Source organism: Hemicordylus capensis, chromosome 1 (assembly GCF_027244095.1).
Source record: "Hemicordylus capensis ecotype Gifberg chromosome 1, rHemCap1.1.pri, whole genome shotgun sequence".
In the NCBI taxonomy this organism is placed as follows: domain Eukaryota; kingdom Metazoa; phylum Chordata; class Lepidosauria; order Squamata; family Cordylidae; genus Hemicordylus; species Hemicordylus capensis.
The window spans coordinates 86743958-86760590 of NC_069657.1; the positions used below are offsets into that span (position 1 = coordinate 86743958).

The 16633-nt window shown below is 44.2% G+C and overlaps 1 protein-coding gene and 1 long non-coding RNA gene across 3 annotated transcripts in view; one reads left to right on the plus strand and one right to left on the minus strand.

The window, feature by feature from the left end:
- LOC128340966 (uncharacterized) overlaps nt 1–8724 on the minus strand; it is an 87142-nt gene extending 78418 nt beyond the window's left edge. The window contains exon 1 of the long non-coding RNA XR_008314113.1: nt 8539–8724. This is a non-coding gene — a long non-coding RNA (uncharacterized LOC128340966). The remainder of the gene's footprint in view (nt 1–8538) is intronic.
- The window catches only part of LOC128340965 (embryonic protein UVS.2-like), an 86727-nt gene that overhangs the window by 39798 nt on the left and 30296 nt on the right, over nt 1–16633 (plus strand). Inside the window, exon 1 of one of the 2 annotated variants that reach the window (XM_053286912.1) lies at nt 11900–12022. The exons of the other annotated variant lie outside the window; for it this stretch is intronic. The gene's annotated coding sequence lies outside the window, so the exon portion shown is untranslated. Of the gene's footprint in view, nt 1–11899; nt 12023–16633 lie in introns of those variants that run through there. 2 annotated transcript variants of the gene reach the window in all.

Here is a 16633-nt window from a genome sequence, read left to right on the forward strand (position 1 = left end):
AGAAGAGTTTCATATTCCTTAAAATAAGAGATAATAATTAGGGCTATAACATTAATCGATTACTATTCTCTAGGTCAATTAAAAATAATGACCCCAATTAATCAAGCATTGCCTCTGCACCAGAACCCCTTACTTGAGTGGGCACTTTGCTGCCTTCTCTGCCAGTGGTGGGGTGTGAGTTTTGTGTATTCCCTGTCAAAGTTGGCACATGGGCAGCTTGCTGCCCTTTCTGCCAGGGGTAGGGGCATTCAGGCTTTTTTAACACCACAGGTGGACGAATGTGTGTCTCATTTCTATCTATATGTACCCAGAACTAATGAAGGCTCTACTTTTTATTATGTAGTCCAGTGTGACAAGGAGCCATACATTTCCTGCTCAGGAAATTGATGATGGTGTGCAAGATGTCTTAGGTGAAACAAGTTTGGAAGCACTGGATTCTCTACCAAAAGTAGATGGTGGGTGGGAATTTTGCGGTTTCTCTGCCAAGGTTGGGTTGATTGATATCTGCTAGAGAAATTGAGAAGTTGTTGCTTTGTTAGTGCTGTGAATTAAAGACTTGGGCCCCATTCGGACAAAATGCCAAACCAGAAGTAAACGTGCCAGAGATGAGAGTCTGTGATTGTCCAGAAGCATGAAGCCACAGTTTCATCACCCAACCAAGGCTTCATTTTTGCTCCTAAATTTGAATTTGAACCCTCAGTTTGTAGTGAGCTTTGCTGTTGAAACCTGAGGTTAAAAGGCAGCATTAAGTTGTCCAAATTCTACCACCCACTATAACCTGGGTTTCATGTGCAAGCTCTTCCTACCACCATAGAGAGGCTGGCTCAGAGAGACCCATAGGTGGATCAGTTCTAGGGCAGCTGCGTTAGCAGAGCTGATGCCCTGTCCTCTGCTGTCCCCTTGCTCCTCCTGCCACTGGCTTGGCAACAGGGATGCCACTTCCCTGAATTTAAAGGGAAAGGATGGCATCAGGAAAAGCACACTTTAAATAAAACAAGGAAAACAGACACACGTGTTTGTCAGACAGCAGGAGCCCTTTCATTGACCTAATACCCAATCTAGCCCCATTCTTGGGGCTCTCAGATCTTATCAATGGAGTGTGGCTTCTTTGGTCTTAATGTACACAAAAGTGCAGGGGCTGAACCAAACCAAGAGACATGCCTGAGAATCCAGGGGAAGACCAGACAATAGAACGGCTGGGGCTCCTCATCTGATACTCCAGGAACAGCATACCTCCCTGCTGCCCCGGTGTCCTCCTCGGCCAGAAGTACCCGGAAGTACCCAGCGTGTGAGTGCATGCCAGGTGCATGCAAGCTGAAAACTGTGTGTACGTGTTTTTCCTTTCTGAACATACACACACGCCAGGTACTTCCAGCTGAGGACGACACCCGGGTGCAGGGAGGTACACTGCCACTCTGACAGACACTTTTAAAATGGAGCACCAGCGGGGAAAACATGGTGGAAGGGGTAAAGGCTCCCTCCCTACCCTTAAAAGTATGCCCCCCCTCCGGTTCCATGCACATCCCTACTGATGATGCAAGCAGAATGGCACTTGCTGGAATGCAGCCTGGGTGGTCTAGGAAAAGGGAGGGGTTCCTCTGCTCAGAAGCTGGAGGTTTCCAAACCACAATTAGTCAATCGTCTACAGCATTATTCTTGGCTTCAATTAACCATAGCTTTGTCTACCCAAGGTATCATGCTATGTCCAAATGGGGTCTTAGTAAACCATTATTTCAATTTTTGAATCATTTGAACCTAATTTTGTCTTTTTCAAAAACATTGCACAGTACTTTTGTGTTCAAGACAAATACTCATTCAAATAGTAATGCTAATGTTTAATAAACATTTTTCCCGTCAATTAATAATAGTGTCACTGGTTTTCTATTGTGCATATGGGTGGGATACAAAGTTACTCCTTGATAACAAAAACAGTTACATTTCCATGACAATTATTGAAGGTGACATTAGGGATGTGCACAAAGGTTTGTGCACAGGTTCGGAGAGGCAAGTCGGGTCTTTAAAAAAGAGCTTCCTTGCAGCTTCCTGCTGAGGTGACATTTGCCCCAAGAACCCATGCCCGGCACCAACACACAGGTTCTTGGAACCAGCGCTGCCACAGCAGGAAGCTGCATGGAGTGGCAGAGAACAGACTTGCTCTCCCCCTTTAAAAAGATCCCACTCGCCTCTCCCCACAGAGGCAGTGCCAAACCTGTACACGAACCTTGGTTAGTGCACACCCCTTGGTTAGTGCACATCCCTGGGTGACGTTTAGAAACTAGCCATCCAAACACCTTCCTATATTTGAACTTGAGTTAAGAAACGTGGCAACAAAATATTAATTGCTAGGAATAGTCAAACAGCTTCCCCAGTATTTTTTTATTACCAGACAGCTCCATTACAGCAATTCTTAATAATGTTTCAATCATGATTTCACTACAGATAGTCTCCCTGTGGGAAACATTCTATAAATTAAGCAGCTCTTAAGGTAGATTCCTATTAAATTGTACTTTTTACATTTATGATGCCTCATGGATTTAGTTTATAGTCCTTCAGGATGCAGAATTATTAAAAAGCCACAGGATAGTCAATGCTACTACAGATTACCATGCTTCACATCCAAATAATTACTCCCTACATTGGCTTAAATGAACGTCATGATAAGAGCATACAGCATTACTCTCCCATACCCCACACAGATCAGTACGGTAGGTCAAGACCAATTTTGGGTCAAACTGGATATGGATTAAGTTAGTATTACTGCCTGACATGCTGACTAAATTTACTAGAGGCAGTCCTATTGAAATTTAGTAGTTCTTTAGAGTAACTCCCGAGTAATATTATTGAATAATTTAGTCAGGATGCTATCCACTGACCAATTAGGAATGAACCTATAGCACTCATATTTTGGTATGCAGAAAGTGAAATCATTAGGTGCAGCTCAGCACCTGGCCACAAGTATCCGAGAAATGGGGGGGGGGGGGCGGGGGGCGGAGAGAGAATCACAGGCATAAATGTATTTTCTTTCCTCTCCACTGCTGCAAAGATATCACACTAGTGTACAAGTTATACTAGCAGTTACATTTATGTTCTGAGGTAGTAAAGAAACAACATTCTATTACCTATAACTATTTTTAAAAAGGGGAAAGATGAAGTGGAGAAAAAATAAAGGCACTATATTTTTAAGAGACTCCAGAAGCAGCTTCATGATACATTGACATGCTGCCTAAGTTTTTATTTCAAGCATCAGCATCACCAAGACACGAAATAAAAGCATTTCAATGCAAGTTCAGTGGAGGATCCACACAGGAGCTAAATATAAGAGCATGAATGCATACAATAGAATGGTGTTCAAGGACAATACTCCACAGTCATGCTCAACAGATTCATCTTGCGTGGAAGTCTTTGTTCTGAAAGAACAGACATACTATAATAAGGTAGAAATTAAACCTTCTACTGTATTTCACCTCCCACCCCTAATTGTGAGGTCTCTGAAGAAATAGGAAGTTTGATTACTATGATGTTCATTTCTATAGAATAAGAAAGCAAGCAGCAAAAGGTGAATACCACTTCAGAGGGAAGGGTCTGCCAACTTGACATCCTGTTCAGAAAGGAAAAACACGTAGACACAGTCTTCAGCTCACATCTCCAGCTGAGAACATATGAGAGAGAGAGAGAGAGAGAGAGAGAGAGAGAGAGAGAGAGAGAGAGAGAATAAAATACACAGTAAATATGCCCAAGGTGGGCAGTAATTAGGGAATTTCTCCTGAGTGCCAATTGTTCTAACTGGAGAGTCTGTGCAAACATAACTCTGCCCTCTACACACATTTACACACACCAAGGGACCCCAGTAGATGAACAGAAAGAGGCCATGTATTCTCTTACACGCAAAGAGCAGCAATTTTTTTGACGTGTTATATTTTAATGTTTTAACATTTTAATTTTGTTTTGATTTGTATTGTTTTATTGTAAACCGCCCAGAGACATAAGTTTTGGGCAGTATATAGATATGTTAAATAAATAAATAAAATTTCAAAGCAAGTTTAGCTTACCATTTCTCATTCAACATAAAGGAAAGGAAGCAGCAAAGATGACCAAAAGTGGTATTATTATTATTATTGTTGTTGTTAGCCGTTCCATAACAAATTGTTCTCTGGGCAGCTCACAACTAATAACAATAAACTTTATTTGGTACAGAGCTCCCACTACCCCTGAAGGGGCCTCCTACTGAAGGTATCAAGCTGAGGCAAAGAAGTCCCTTCTGTAGTTCCTTTAAAAATTCAGAAGGCATGGCCCAAGTTAGGGATATGTATGAATCAAGATTTGTGCACAGATCTGGCACCTTTAAAAGTGAGGAGAGCAGGTCCTTACCTGCTCCTCCATCACTCCACACAGCTTCCTGCAATGGAGGCACTCCCCGCAGCCCTTGTGCGGGGCAGCATGCACATGGCCTCTGCGCATGAGCAGTGGCCATGTGCATGCTGCTGTTGCACAAGGGCTGTTGAGGGGGGGAGACGCCGCCACCACAGGAAGCTGTGTGGAGTGGCAGAGGAGCAGGCAAGGACCTGCTCTCCTCACTTTTAAAGGTGCCAGATCTGTGCACAAATCTCAATTCGTGTACATCCCTAGGATTCAGCTTTGGCATGGAAAACAAGTTAGTACAAAACTTATACTAAGCTTTATCCTCATGAAATATTAAAGCTCTTTCTTGACTGAGAAAGCCTCAATCTCACCAACTTTCTTAACAGAAGAGTGAGCTACAAGAAAAACTGATTTCTAAATGGGATCTGGAAGAGACTTGAGAGATTAGAAGGGTGTTCCTATCTGAGCCTGCAAAACTATGGATAAGTTTCTTGACTAAGACATATGCACTGTTGGGGGACAGATGAGAGAGCTTCTGTGTAAGAGAGAGAAGTCCTATCCAGGCCACCCAACACACAACCTACATCTGTGGAATGTCTCTTAAGAGTATTGGGTCTGAAGTTCTAATCTAGGCCTTCTGGAAGAAAAGCTACCACCCATAGAATTGAGGCCTCAGTGGGAAAAAGCCCCTTGCACCTCTGCACTACCCCTCACCCCAAAATTTGATTCTTTTTCTCCTTCCTCAAAAGCCACCAAAATTAAGTGCTCACAGAAATCTTTTACCTCAAGATTACATGTTTCCTCATCCACCCCCAGTCCCAAATACATGTTGTTTCTAGGGCCAAAGCCTCACTCACTCCTGCTGTCCCAATAACTGAGGAGCAGGTGAGATGGCAAGAAGAAAGAGTGAAACGTTGAAAGGGAAGCCATAGCAAGTGAAGGGGAACTCAAAACACAACCCAAAGCAAAAGACATGCAGCAACCTGAGGCTGCACAGGGAGCAGAACAACCACCAAAGGAACAGTCCAGCTTCCTTCTCCCCTTAGCACCCCAAATGCAGAAAATAACTATGAAAGAAGGGGGGGGGAATCAAAGGAAAACTGAAAGGGAGTGGGAGAGAGAACCAAGCAAAGGCCGAAAAGCCACTTCACATCTGCAGTAGACTTCCTGTGTCCTCTCCAAAGCCCTCCTTCCCAAACCAAAACTGAGAGGACCAAACACCCACATCCTCTCCCAGAGGATCCTTACCCACACATAGACTGGGCAAATTCACAGTCATGTAATGACAAAGAGGTCAAATTTCTAGATACGCTGAATGACTATGCCCTAGAACAGTTGGTCTTGGAACCAACCAGAGAGAAGGCGACCTTGGACTTAATCCTGAGTGGCACCCAGGACCTGGTGCGGGATGGCAGTGTCATTGACTCTTTAGGGAATAGTGGCTGGGCATGATGGGAGTTATAGTTCAGCAACATCCGGAGTATCTCAGATTAGGAACCCCAATCTAATAGATATAATAGGTGGAAGAATAATGGGAAGGAATATAGTCTATATCGCTTCCACTGAGTAGCCTTTGCACTCTGCATTGATGTAGAGGTGTTCAACCACTGCCACTCCAAGTTGAAGAAGTATTTGTTCTTGGGATCAGGTCAGCAACACACAAGAGTTGAGGACCACAAACCATAGTCCCCTGTGCCAGAAAGGAGTCACTGTGATGGTTCCTGCCTCCAGAGTTCTTGTTTTATTATGCTCTCTCATTTAAAAAGACAAGCAACAATATATACACATTCATAAGACAAAAGGCAGTGCATCTGTTCCATGGCCTTTGCTTCCAGTTCCAGAGGTAGGGACTATTACCCTTGGTTCAGTATTGTCAAGCTCAGCCAGTTTGCCAGAATATTCAATACATGTTGGACACTGTCATGGACAGGTTATGCTGCATACAGAAGTAAAAGTGGCATGTTTCCTGTTGAAGATCAATGGTTATTGTACCTCCCTTGTGACTGATGTGAACTTCTGAATCATATTAAACGTTTATTCAAGACATTCTGTCCACAAATTGTTGTAGCACCACTGTTGGGGGGCCATGAGGCAGGTTCTCCCCAACTGTCTCGGATGAGAACTCCGGATTTTCTCGAGAGGCTACTTATTTAACCACAACCTTGTTGAACTTCAGGTGCAGCATTTCTCAACTGAAGGGGAGTAATGGAGCAGGTATGCGTTGCTTCATGGACCCCTCTTTTCCACCTCCTGCAGTGTTTGGCCTCTCCTGGCTGCTGGAGACAAGCTCCACATCCAGAAGAACTACTCTATTCAGGGCAGGATAGTTGCCCAAATCAACGTTGCATGGATCATCTTCACCAAGAGCCTGCAATGTTCATATACTGGCACAGCACTGTCACTTAAAGATGGAGAGAAACAATGCTAGCTGGAGATTCTGCTGGTTCTGAAAAGAGGGCTTGGTATTCCATCCTTTCCATCAGCAATATTGGGAGTAGTATAGGAACAGTTATAATGAACAAGGCTTGGAGCAGAAAGGTCTCCTGCCAGGAACCAACTGACACTGACCCTGCTTCAACACCAACAATCTTTAGAGAACTGGCTGGGCTTCCAGGCAGGAGTTCAGGAGCCAGAAAAATAGCCTGCTCTTTATTTGAAGACAGCAGAAAACTCAGCAAGGGATCTATTTTCTGGACAAGGCATCAAGTGTATTGGCCTTGCCTTCTGATGTAGGAGGACTTAACCCAATGCTGCTTGCTCTCCTACAAGCAGAACAATAATAAACACTTGTTCCTCTACTTGTGTAAGGAGATAAGTTTTTTTAAAAAAATCTCAAGAGCACTTTCACATATTCATGATGAATAAACCCATTTCCCATTTCTCACAATATTGTCTGCAGATTCAGCAAGTTATTTGAATGTCTTTTGGACTTTGTGTACTGATTAGGCCCCCTTACCCAAGACAAAGTAAATGAGGACCATTCTTCTCAGTCATGAACAAGCAATAAGGCAAGCACAATGGCTTTCAAACTATGTTGTGTTTCTGGGACGACAAGAAATCTTCTGCCCTCATATATGCAGTCAGTCATTGAACATACATCTCAACACACCATTATTATTTTTTTACACCAGGCACCAAGCCTACTGCAGAATAATCCCTTTTCTCCTTTATGAGATTCTGCCAGTTTCGCTAGACAAAATCTCAACTAAATCTGGTGTTAAAACATCAGTGCTCACTGATCCCAGAAATCAAGGTGCCTCACTCCATAGTTTACCACAACATAGTTTAGTAAAGGATGCAGTTATTGAACCTCATCCCAGGACATACAGCTTGCAATTTATGTTAAGTCCATCAAACAAAAACAAACTCTCATGGCTGCTATCAAAAAGACTAGAAAAGAAGCATATGAAGAGGACAAGAAATGAAGAAAGAAACTGCAGCCTTTGAAAACTCCTTGGAGAAAGGTCCTGGGCTTTAGCATAGGGCTGCTTCACAATGATTTCTCTCTCTCTCTCGCTCTGCAGGCTAGATTGTTGCATTCTACTTACTCACATTGCCCGATTGGTAACTATTATAATACCGGTAATTAAGGAAATAGAACATAATCCTAGCTGGCTAGGTCAAGCTGCATCCTATCCCAAACTAACAACTCACAGTTTACTAAGCATAGGATAAACCGTTATATCTATATTAAAGAAATTCAAAGGGCAACAAGAAACTTGCACAGAACATATAAGTATCTGCAATGATCTCGTGTGTGTGGCGGGGGGCGGAGGGCTAGCTCAAACCATACGGGAATATAGAAAGATCTAAAAATAGAAGAGCTGGAATAATGTGGCTGAAACAGTGCTTGAGCTACTCTCTTGAAGGAGAGTGGGTGGAGGTGCCAGGGGCTTTGAGAAGTGATTATCCTTTCCCCCCTCTTTCCAAAGGATAACAGAACAGATTCTGCCAATTAAGTTGTCTTAGACTTTTGTTTCTCACAATACGGGGATTACTCATTCATTTTAAGAGAGGGGGGAGGAGAGGTCAAGCGCCCCCACTCCCTTTCTCTGATAAGGAAAGTGAGTTCCTTGTCTCCAGGAATCGCCTCTTCGCCGCCCTCCCTCGCTCCAGCGAAGAGGAGAGAGCAAGCCCCGCGCTGCTTGGGCAGCAGCAGGAGGCGGACGCCCCGCTCACCTTCACGCCGGCACGCCCCGGTTCCACCGCAGCTCAAGAGGACAGGCAGCTTACTCAAGACAGGGAAAGCAGCGGCTGCACAAGGTCACACCAATTGCTAGAGCAGGCTGCTGCTGCTGCTGCTACTACTGCTTTCAGCTTTCCCCGGGCATTAGATCGCCAGCTCCTCCCTCCTCTGGATGTAAACAGAGAAGAGTAAGGGACGCACGGGCGATGGAGGTGGGGACTCAGAGCCATGGCAACCCACGCCGGAAGAAGAATGAGTGATTGGGTCAGGACGCCTCTGGTGGTTGCCATCTTTGAAGGGAAAGCGGGACCTCAGAAGACTCCAGGATGGGCGATAGCGAGCAGGAGGGTAGCCTCCAAGGCTCTTGCACCTTTAATGGTTGCCTGACAGGTAGAGAATCAACTGGAGTACATTTCCTCCTCGTTGCATCTTCATGCCAGCAACTTCTGCTGTCTTGATTGTCTTTTTCTTAATGAACATTTTGGTAATCCAAGCATATTGTAATATTTATTGTACTAATAAAATAAATTTGTCATATAGAAAAGATACCCACGTTAAACTCTGGTTGATGGTCCAGCATGATAATCAGAATTCTTGACATGTTTATAAGATACATATATTCATGGCTCATCTATCTATCTATCTTTATTTATATTTATTTACATTTATTTCCCACTCTTTCTCCAAGGAGCTCAGAGTGGTGCACATGCTTTTTTTTATCCTCACAACAACCCTGTGAGGTTAGGCTGAGAGATACATGACTGACCTAGAGTCACCCAGTGAGTTTCATGGTTGAATGGGGATTCAAACTCTGGTCTTCCCAGCCCTAGCCCAACACTCTAACCACAACACTATTCTGGCTTTGTATCCATTAATCTGATATTACTCATGTGGAATGAGACTATGTCTAGCAATCTGAGCCTAGTATTAGTTAAAATTCCTTGCACTCTTTTTAAAATCAAACATTCATTCATTATCACAGCTCACAAAATGTGCCACTAGAGTGCATCAGCAGACTATGTTTTGAGCTGTTGCTGCATGGAAGGAGATTAGGCAACTGGGAGCCACTTTCATGAAGCAGCCTGAGTAGGCGAGGAAAAGCCTGGCTGGTTCCACCTACTTCGGGCAACATAAGGAATAGAAACCCTTAGGGCTATTTGTACCCTTGCAACCAGAGGGTGAGCACACTTTTCTGCAATGGTTCCCAGCTAGTAGATAGACAAGTAAAGCAAGGTGTCTTCTTCCTTGGGTTCTATTACTACATAAATGCCTCAGTCAGGCACTTTATCCACCAAAAAGTTCAGCGTACTGAGCTGAAACCAGACTAAACCGAATAGCAAGGATATTTTTTCTAAGTGTTCCATTTTGGGGCAAGGTATTTGGTACGTGATAGCCTTTTGCCTTCAGATTTAAAGCCCTAATTGACTTGGGGACAGGATATCTAAAGAGCTTCCTTTTCACATGTGAACCTGCCTGCCTGTTAAGATCATAAGAGGAGAAGGAGACCCACCTGTGTGTCTCATCAATATCTGATTTCTGTTTGGCTGGGCCCTGGGTGGGCTTTCTCTGCAGTTGAACCTAGACTCCAGAATTCCCACCGTAAAGAGATTCATTTTGCCCCATCTTTGCTGACTTCCTGCTAGGGAACTAAATTGTTATTGCTCCAGCAAGCTTTTAATCAGCAGATGCATTTATTAGTGCTGTTATGAACTGTTACGGGCTTGTTTCTGGATGGGAGGAGACAATTTGGGGCATCAAATGTTGGGGCAAGACAAGAGGGAGTGTGGAATGCTGGAGAAAGGACAGCTGAGATGTGCCCATTCCATTTCAGGTGTTATGTTTCCAGTCCACACAAATAAAGGGGGGGAGGCATGCTAGAGCTTCTTTCTCAGACATCCCAACATCATCCCAGCACATTCCTTTAGTAAGGAATTAAGCATCTAGAAGGGAACTAGTGAGTAAACTAGTATTTGAGTTGCAAGCAGAGTGGTGCTCCAGATGAATCCCCCCTCCCCACAATAAAGAAAGACACTGAAAGGATATCAGGCTGTCCACAAAAGGTGGCAGCATGGGTGTACTCTTGGCATGTCCCTTTAATTGTTGGAGATGCAGCTCCTGATGGCATCGACTCTTAGCCCCAGCAACCCTAGTATTGACCCCTAGGGGCATAAGGGGTAGAGACAGCCAGAAAGGGCATCCTCGGCATTCCCCGCCCCCAACCATGCTTTCTCTACTCTGATTTCCCTTTGTTAGACTGATTGCCTCAGTTTCATTCTCTCACCTGAGAGTCTTCCTTCTTCTTCCTTCCCCTCTTGTATGTAGCTAGCAATGAGGCATGTAGGTCTCAATCTATCTCCCTGATGGATTCCCTAAACAAACTGCTTTATTTGGAACTTTTTACTCCATGTCTCCAGACAATATTAATTAGCAGTGCTCCCTTACCTGCACACTTCTGCTGTAGCTGGGACAGATAAAGGAATCTCCCCTCCTGAGCTCTCTAACATTAATAACATGGGTTGGAAGTATATCATCTGAACTGGCCCTAAAACTGGCCCTGAACGGGCTTGCGATGATGAGAAAGAAGGGTGGGCAGGTTTATTAGGGCAGGATCAGGATCAGAGCTTAGTCGATGTCTATTTGAAGCTGAGTCTGTAAAGGGAGACTCTGTCTTATGCACAAACACCTTTCAATTGGATTGAAGCTGCCTCAGGGCAGCTGTAGACTCATAAGGCAGCCTTGACACTGTAGAGAATTGGCGGTTGTGCAAACAGCGCTACCTCAGTTTCTCCCATTTGTCACAATGGGAATAACTGCAACAGTGCTACTTGTGCAACTGTCTGTTCTCTGCAGCGTCAAGGATGCCTGCATTAGCTCTGAAGCTGTACACACTGGCTCCATCTTGTCAGCCACCAGGAGCATAGCGATAATAGAGCAAGGGAGGACAATTGTCCCCAGGCTCACAGTGTCTGGGGGGGCCCCCCAAGGCCCAGCAGCCAGCCCCCTTTGCCCTCTCCTGCTCTCTCATGAGGCTGGGTCAGCTCTTTATTTGCCCTATGGGCGGCTGGCCGGGCAAGCTAAGCATCCTGCTGCGGCGCTACTGTCTGCTGAGCAGCTGCTTCTGTGTGCCTGCGACTGCATATTCCATGGCACGTGACATATTTTGTCTCTTGCCGGCTTTGCACCCACACAAGGAGAGAGTGCAAGCTGAGAGGGACAGCTGCACATGGTTGCCTGAGCCTCCCTCAGCAGCCCACGCCACTCGAGCCGAGCCAAGAGGAGGAGGAAGAGCACCCGGGGGCCAAGGGTGGCAAGACCTGCGGCAGGCCCCAGCCAGCCTGCTTGATCTCTCTTCCAGGTGAGGGGTGCGGCCGGGCTGTGGGAGCTGCACCGCCACTGGGTGCGAGTGGCAAGGCCTCTTCCACCTTCTCCTCCACGTGTGTTTCGTTTATCCCCGGCAAAGACACATCAGAGCAGCAGGTATGGCAGGGTTTTCTGTGCGGTTGGGGACAAAGTGATGCCTGTCATGCTATTGTCCCATGGGAGGTGCCTCCCTGAAAGCCCTTAGTTGTTCTCCAGAGCTAAGCCTTGACTAAGTGACTAAGCTCGCCTCTCTAGCAAGTTATAGAACAGGGAGGAAGTACTTTACCTTGAAGTGCTGGGATCATTATTTTGCCTCACATAGAATTAAAGCAGGAGGTGGTGAAGGAAAGTTGAGAGTTGCCTCAGTAAATGTGTGTGAGAGTGGGGGAGAGTTGTATTCAGAGCAGGGAAGGTTTGTAGAACTGTGTTATAAAGTGCTTTCAAAACACAGCGTTAGAATGCATTGCATTTCCAGTCTCACTTTTAACCTGCGAGGAGGACTCTGACTCTCCCCTCTCCCTCCTTTCTGTTGGTGCTAGGACCCTGGCAACATCAGCTCTAAGTTGCAATGTCTCATAGTTACCACTGGGGGTTTCTAGGGTCATGGATAAAAGTACTGGACTCCTACCCTCTTTGTTCTTCCAGTGTTAATCTCCATTTTGTCTCTCCAGAGATGGCTGTTTATTTTGGTCTCTCTATTCAGCCATGAGCTACAGCTGAAATTAAGCTGCAGGCTTTTTCACGTGTGTTTGTAACCTTTTCTTTAAATAAATCCTTGCAGTTCTTCAATACGAAAAAAACTGTTTTAAGACCTCGTGCTTTGGTGCTTTCTCACCAAACTAGTTTTGCTTTGCTATTTGGGGACTGAACTGCCATTTTCCCCCTACACTTTCTTCATAAGAATAGCCCTGCTGGATCAGGCCCAAGGCCCATCTAGTCCAGCATCCTGTTTCACACAGTGGCCCATCAGATGCTGCTGGGAAGCCCACAGGCAGGAACTGAGGGCATGCTCTCTCTCTTGCTGTTACTCCTCTGCAACTGGTACTTAGAGGCATCCTGCCTTTGAGGCTGGAGATGGCCCACAGCCCTACGACTAGTAGCCGTTGATAGACCTCTCCTCCATGAAGTTATCCAAACCCCTCTTAAAGCCATCCAGGTTGTTGGCTGTCACCACATCTCGTGGCAGAGAATTCCACAAGTTGATTATGTGTTGTGTGAAAAAGTACCTCTGTTTGCTGGTCCTAAATTTCCTGGCAATCAATTTCATGGGATGACCCCTGGTACTAGTGTTATGTGAGAGGAAGAAGAATTTCTCTCTATCCACTTTCCTCACACCATGCATGATTTTATAGACCTCTATCATGTCTCCCCACAGTCATCTTTTTCTAAACGAAATAGCCCCAGGTTTTGTAGCCTTGCCTCATAAGGAAGGTACTCTAGGCCCCTGATCATCTTGGTTGCCCTCTTCTGCACCTTTTCCAGTTCTACAATGTCCTTTTTAAGATGTGGTGACCAGAATTGTATGCAGTACTTCAGGTGTGGCTGCACCATAGTTTTTTATAAAGGCATTATAAAATTAGGAGTTTTATATTCAATCCCCTTTCTAAGGATCCCTACCATGGAATTGGCCTTTTTCACGGCTGCCACACATTGAGTCGACACTTTACTGTCCACCATGACCCCAAGATTCCTCTCCTAGTCAATCACTGACAGCTCAGATCGCCTCAATGTATACTTGAAGTTGGAGGTTTTCGTCCCAATGTGCATCACTTTACAGTTGCCAACATTGAACCACATTTGTCATTTTGTTGCCCACTCACCCAGTTTGGAGAGATTATTTTGGAGCTCCTTACAATCCATTTTGGATTTCACTACCCGAAAGAGTTTGGTATCATCTGCAAATTTGGCTACCTCGTGGCTTACCCCTACTTCTAGATCATTTATGAATAAATTAAAAAGCATCGGTCCCAGTACAGATCCCTGGGGGACCCCACTTCTTACTTCCCTCCATTGTGAAAACTCTCCATTTATACCTACCCTCTGTTTCCTGTCCTTCAACCAGTTAGCAATCCACACATGTATTTGTCCCCTTATCCCATGACTGCTAAGTTTCCTCAGGAGTCTTTGATGAGGAACTTTGTCGAAAGCTTTTTGGAAGTCCAGGCATACTATGTCAACTGGATCACCCTTATCCACACACTTGTTGACACTCTCAAAGAACTCTAAAAGTTTTGTGAGGCAAGATTTCCCTTGTAGAAGCCATGCTGGTTCTCTCCCAACAGGGCCTGTTGTTCTATGTGCTTTACAATTTTATCCTTGAGGATGCTTTCCATCAATTTGTCTGGAACGGACGTTAAGCTAACTGGCCTGTAATTTCCTGGATCACCCCTGGATCCCTTTTTGAAAATTGGTGTTACATTTGCTTCTTTCAGTCCTCCGGTACAGAGCCTGATTGCAGGGATAACAACAACAACAACAACAACAACAACAACAACAACAATTTATATACCACTTTTCAACAAAAGTTTCCAAAGTGGTTTACATAGAGAAATAATAAATAAGTAAGATGGGTCCCCAAAGGGCTCACAGTCTAAAAGAAATGTAAGATAGACACCAGCAACAGTCACTGGAGGTACTGTGCTGGGGGGTGAATTGGGCCAGTTACTCTGCTAAATAGTAACTGGGATAGTCACTCCTGGGACAGCAGGAGTGAGTGAGGCTTTGGCCCTAGAAACAACATGTATTTGGGACTGGGGGTGAAAGAGGGAAACATGTAATCTTGAGGTAAAAGATTTCTGTAAGCACTTCGTTTTGGTGGCTTTTGTGGAAGGAGAAGAAGAATCAAATTTTGGGGTGAGGGGTAGCCTGTTCAGTTCTAATATAGGAATTTGGTAAGTCCATATACTAATCAATTCAAATTCTATGATTATTCTCCAGTTATTCAAACAGGTAGGGGTATGTGCACAGATAATATTTATTACTTAACTCTGTACTGCTGCACATTGTGTCAGCCATTAACCTGTTCTTTCTGAGTCCCGTGCATTCCGAGTCCCATGCACTGAGGTAGGTTCAACACTTTCCTCAGTGAAGCCACTAAATCAGTGGAACTGTGGCATTGCTCAGTTGACTGTTGTTTCTGTATATCTGTTTTAATTGCTGTGCTGTTACTGTTTCTGCTTGGTGTTCTTATTTTGATCTTGCATAACTTTCAACGGTTGCGAGCTGCCTTGGGCATTCTATTTCATGACAGAAAGTTGGGAAACAAACATCTAAAATAAATAAATTGCCAAAGTTGTTCTTAACTTCACAAATGATCTATATAGCCATGTGAATTACAATAATCAGCACCAAAACCAACTGAAGTTGTAACAAACCAGCATTGCTACAAGACTGGCAATAATTCCTAGCCCATTTGGGTCAAAGGGGTAACAGCAGAATAAGTGGCCTTGAAATTGCCACTCTTGGTCTGCTTTTTTGTAATGCGAAAAGAGCTTGTTGTATGGCAAACATGATTTTAGATTTGCAGTCAAATGTACACAGAGACCCAATTTACTCAGAAGGGTAGAACAGTTTTATTGGGGTCCTTCTTCCCTGTTTACCTAGCTCCTTAGGAGGCTGGGGGTATTCTATGTCCAGTTAAGTGAGCAAAGTGGCACCTTTTAAAGTGGTGACTCTCTTGGATTTAGCGGGGGAGAGGAACTCTTTATAACAGCACAATGTTAATACATAGCACTATTTCTCTCTAAAACACAGAAAAGGAAATAAAAAAGAGGAAACCAGTTGCTGGTGTCTACCTTGTTTTTGATTTAGATTTTGAGTAATTTGGGGACAGGAAATAATCTATTTCTTGTTTCTTTTTCTAAGTAAACGGCTTTGTGAATTTTTTTTGCTGAAACAAGGTATATAAATTTTCACAAAATAATAGCATTCTTCAGTATTGGGGAAAAGGCACCTCAGTCAAAATCCCCTCAGAGCCTGTTATTCTGGAAAGAAAACAAGAACCTTAAGAGGATCTAGTCTCCTCACTGGACCAGAACTTGTTTGACGTTCTCACCTAGTTGAGCATCTGTCAATAATTGTTTAAAACAGGGGTGAATGTTAGGTGGCTTGAGAGCTACTAGTAACTCAGGGCATAGCTGAAGTAGTTCTCTACTTGCATTTGCATTTGCACTTGCTTTTTCCTCCCTTCCCTTCCAGCCAATATTGCAAATCTGACTTACAGGTGCAATGATTGTTGTGATTTAACAGCAGGGAAGGTGGAGCTAATTCCAGATGTTTCTGGATTGTGCAAGCTGTACTCAGCTCAGTTCAGTATTATCCTTTCTTCAATAAAGATGTTTTCTTTTTTGTTCAAGTGCCCGCCCTTGTATGGAACCCAACATACTACAGTTGGCTGAGTTAAGTGGTGCCTTTGCACCTCTCTGAAGAAGTGTCAGTGGGGAGGGGTCCATCGTGGATTAAAAACAGAGTACGGAGAGGGGAGTGGGAATGAAAATTGCAGCACTGATACCAATTTTTTTTTTTTTTTTTTTACAAACAATGAAATCTGTTCCTGAAAATGACCACAACACTATTAAAGCAGACAGGCAGAATGTTGCAAAAGGGTACTCCTTTTGGGAAGATGTTTTTTACAAGGCTCTAGGTTAGCAGGTAATTAACTCTCAAATGACTCATAAGGCTGGACAAGTTTCTAACATTCCACAAATTGAATAGATTACTTATGTAATT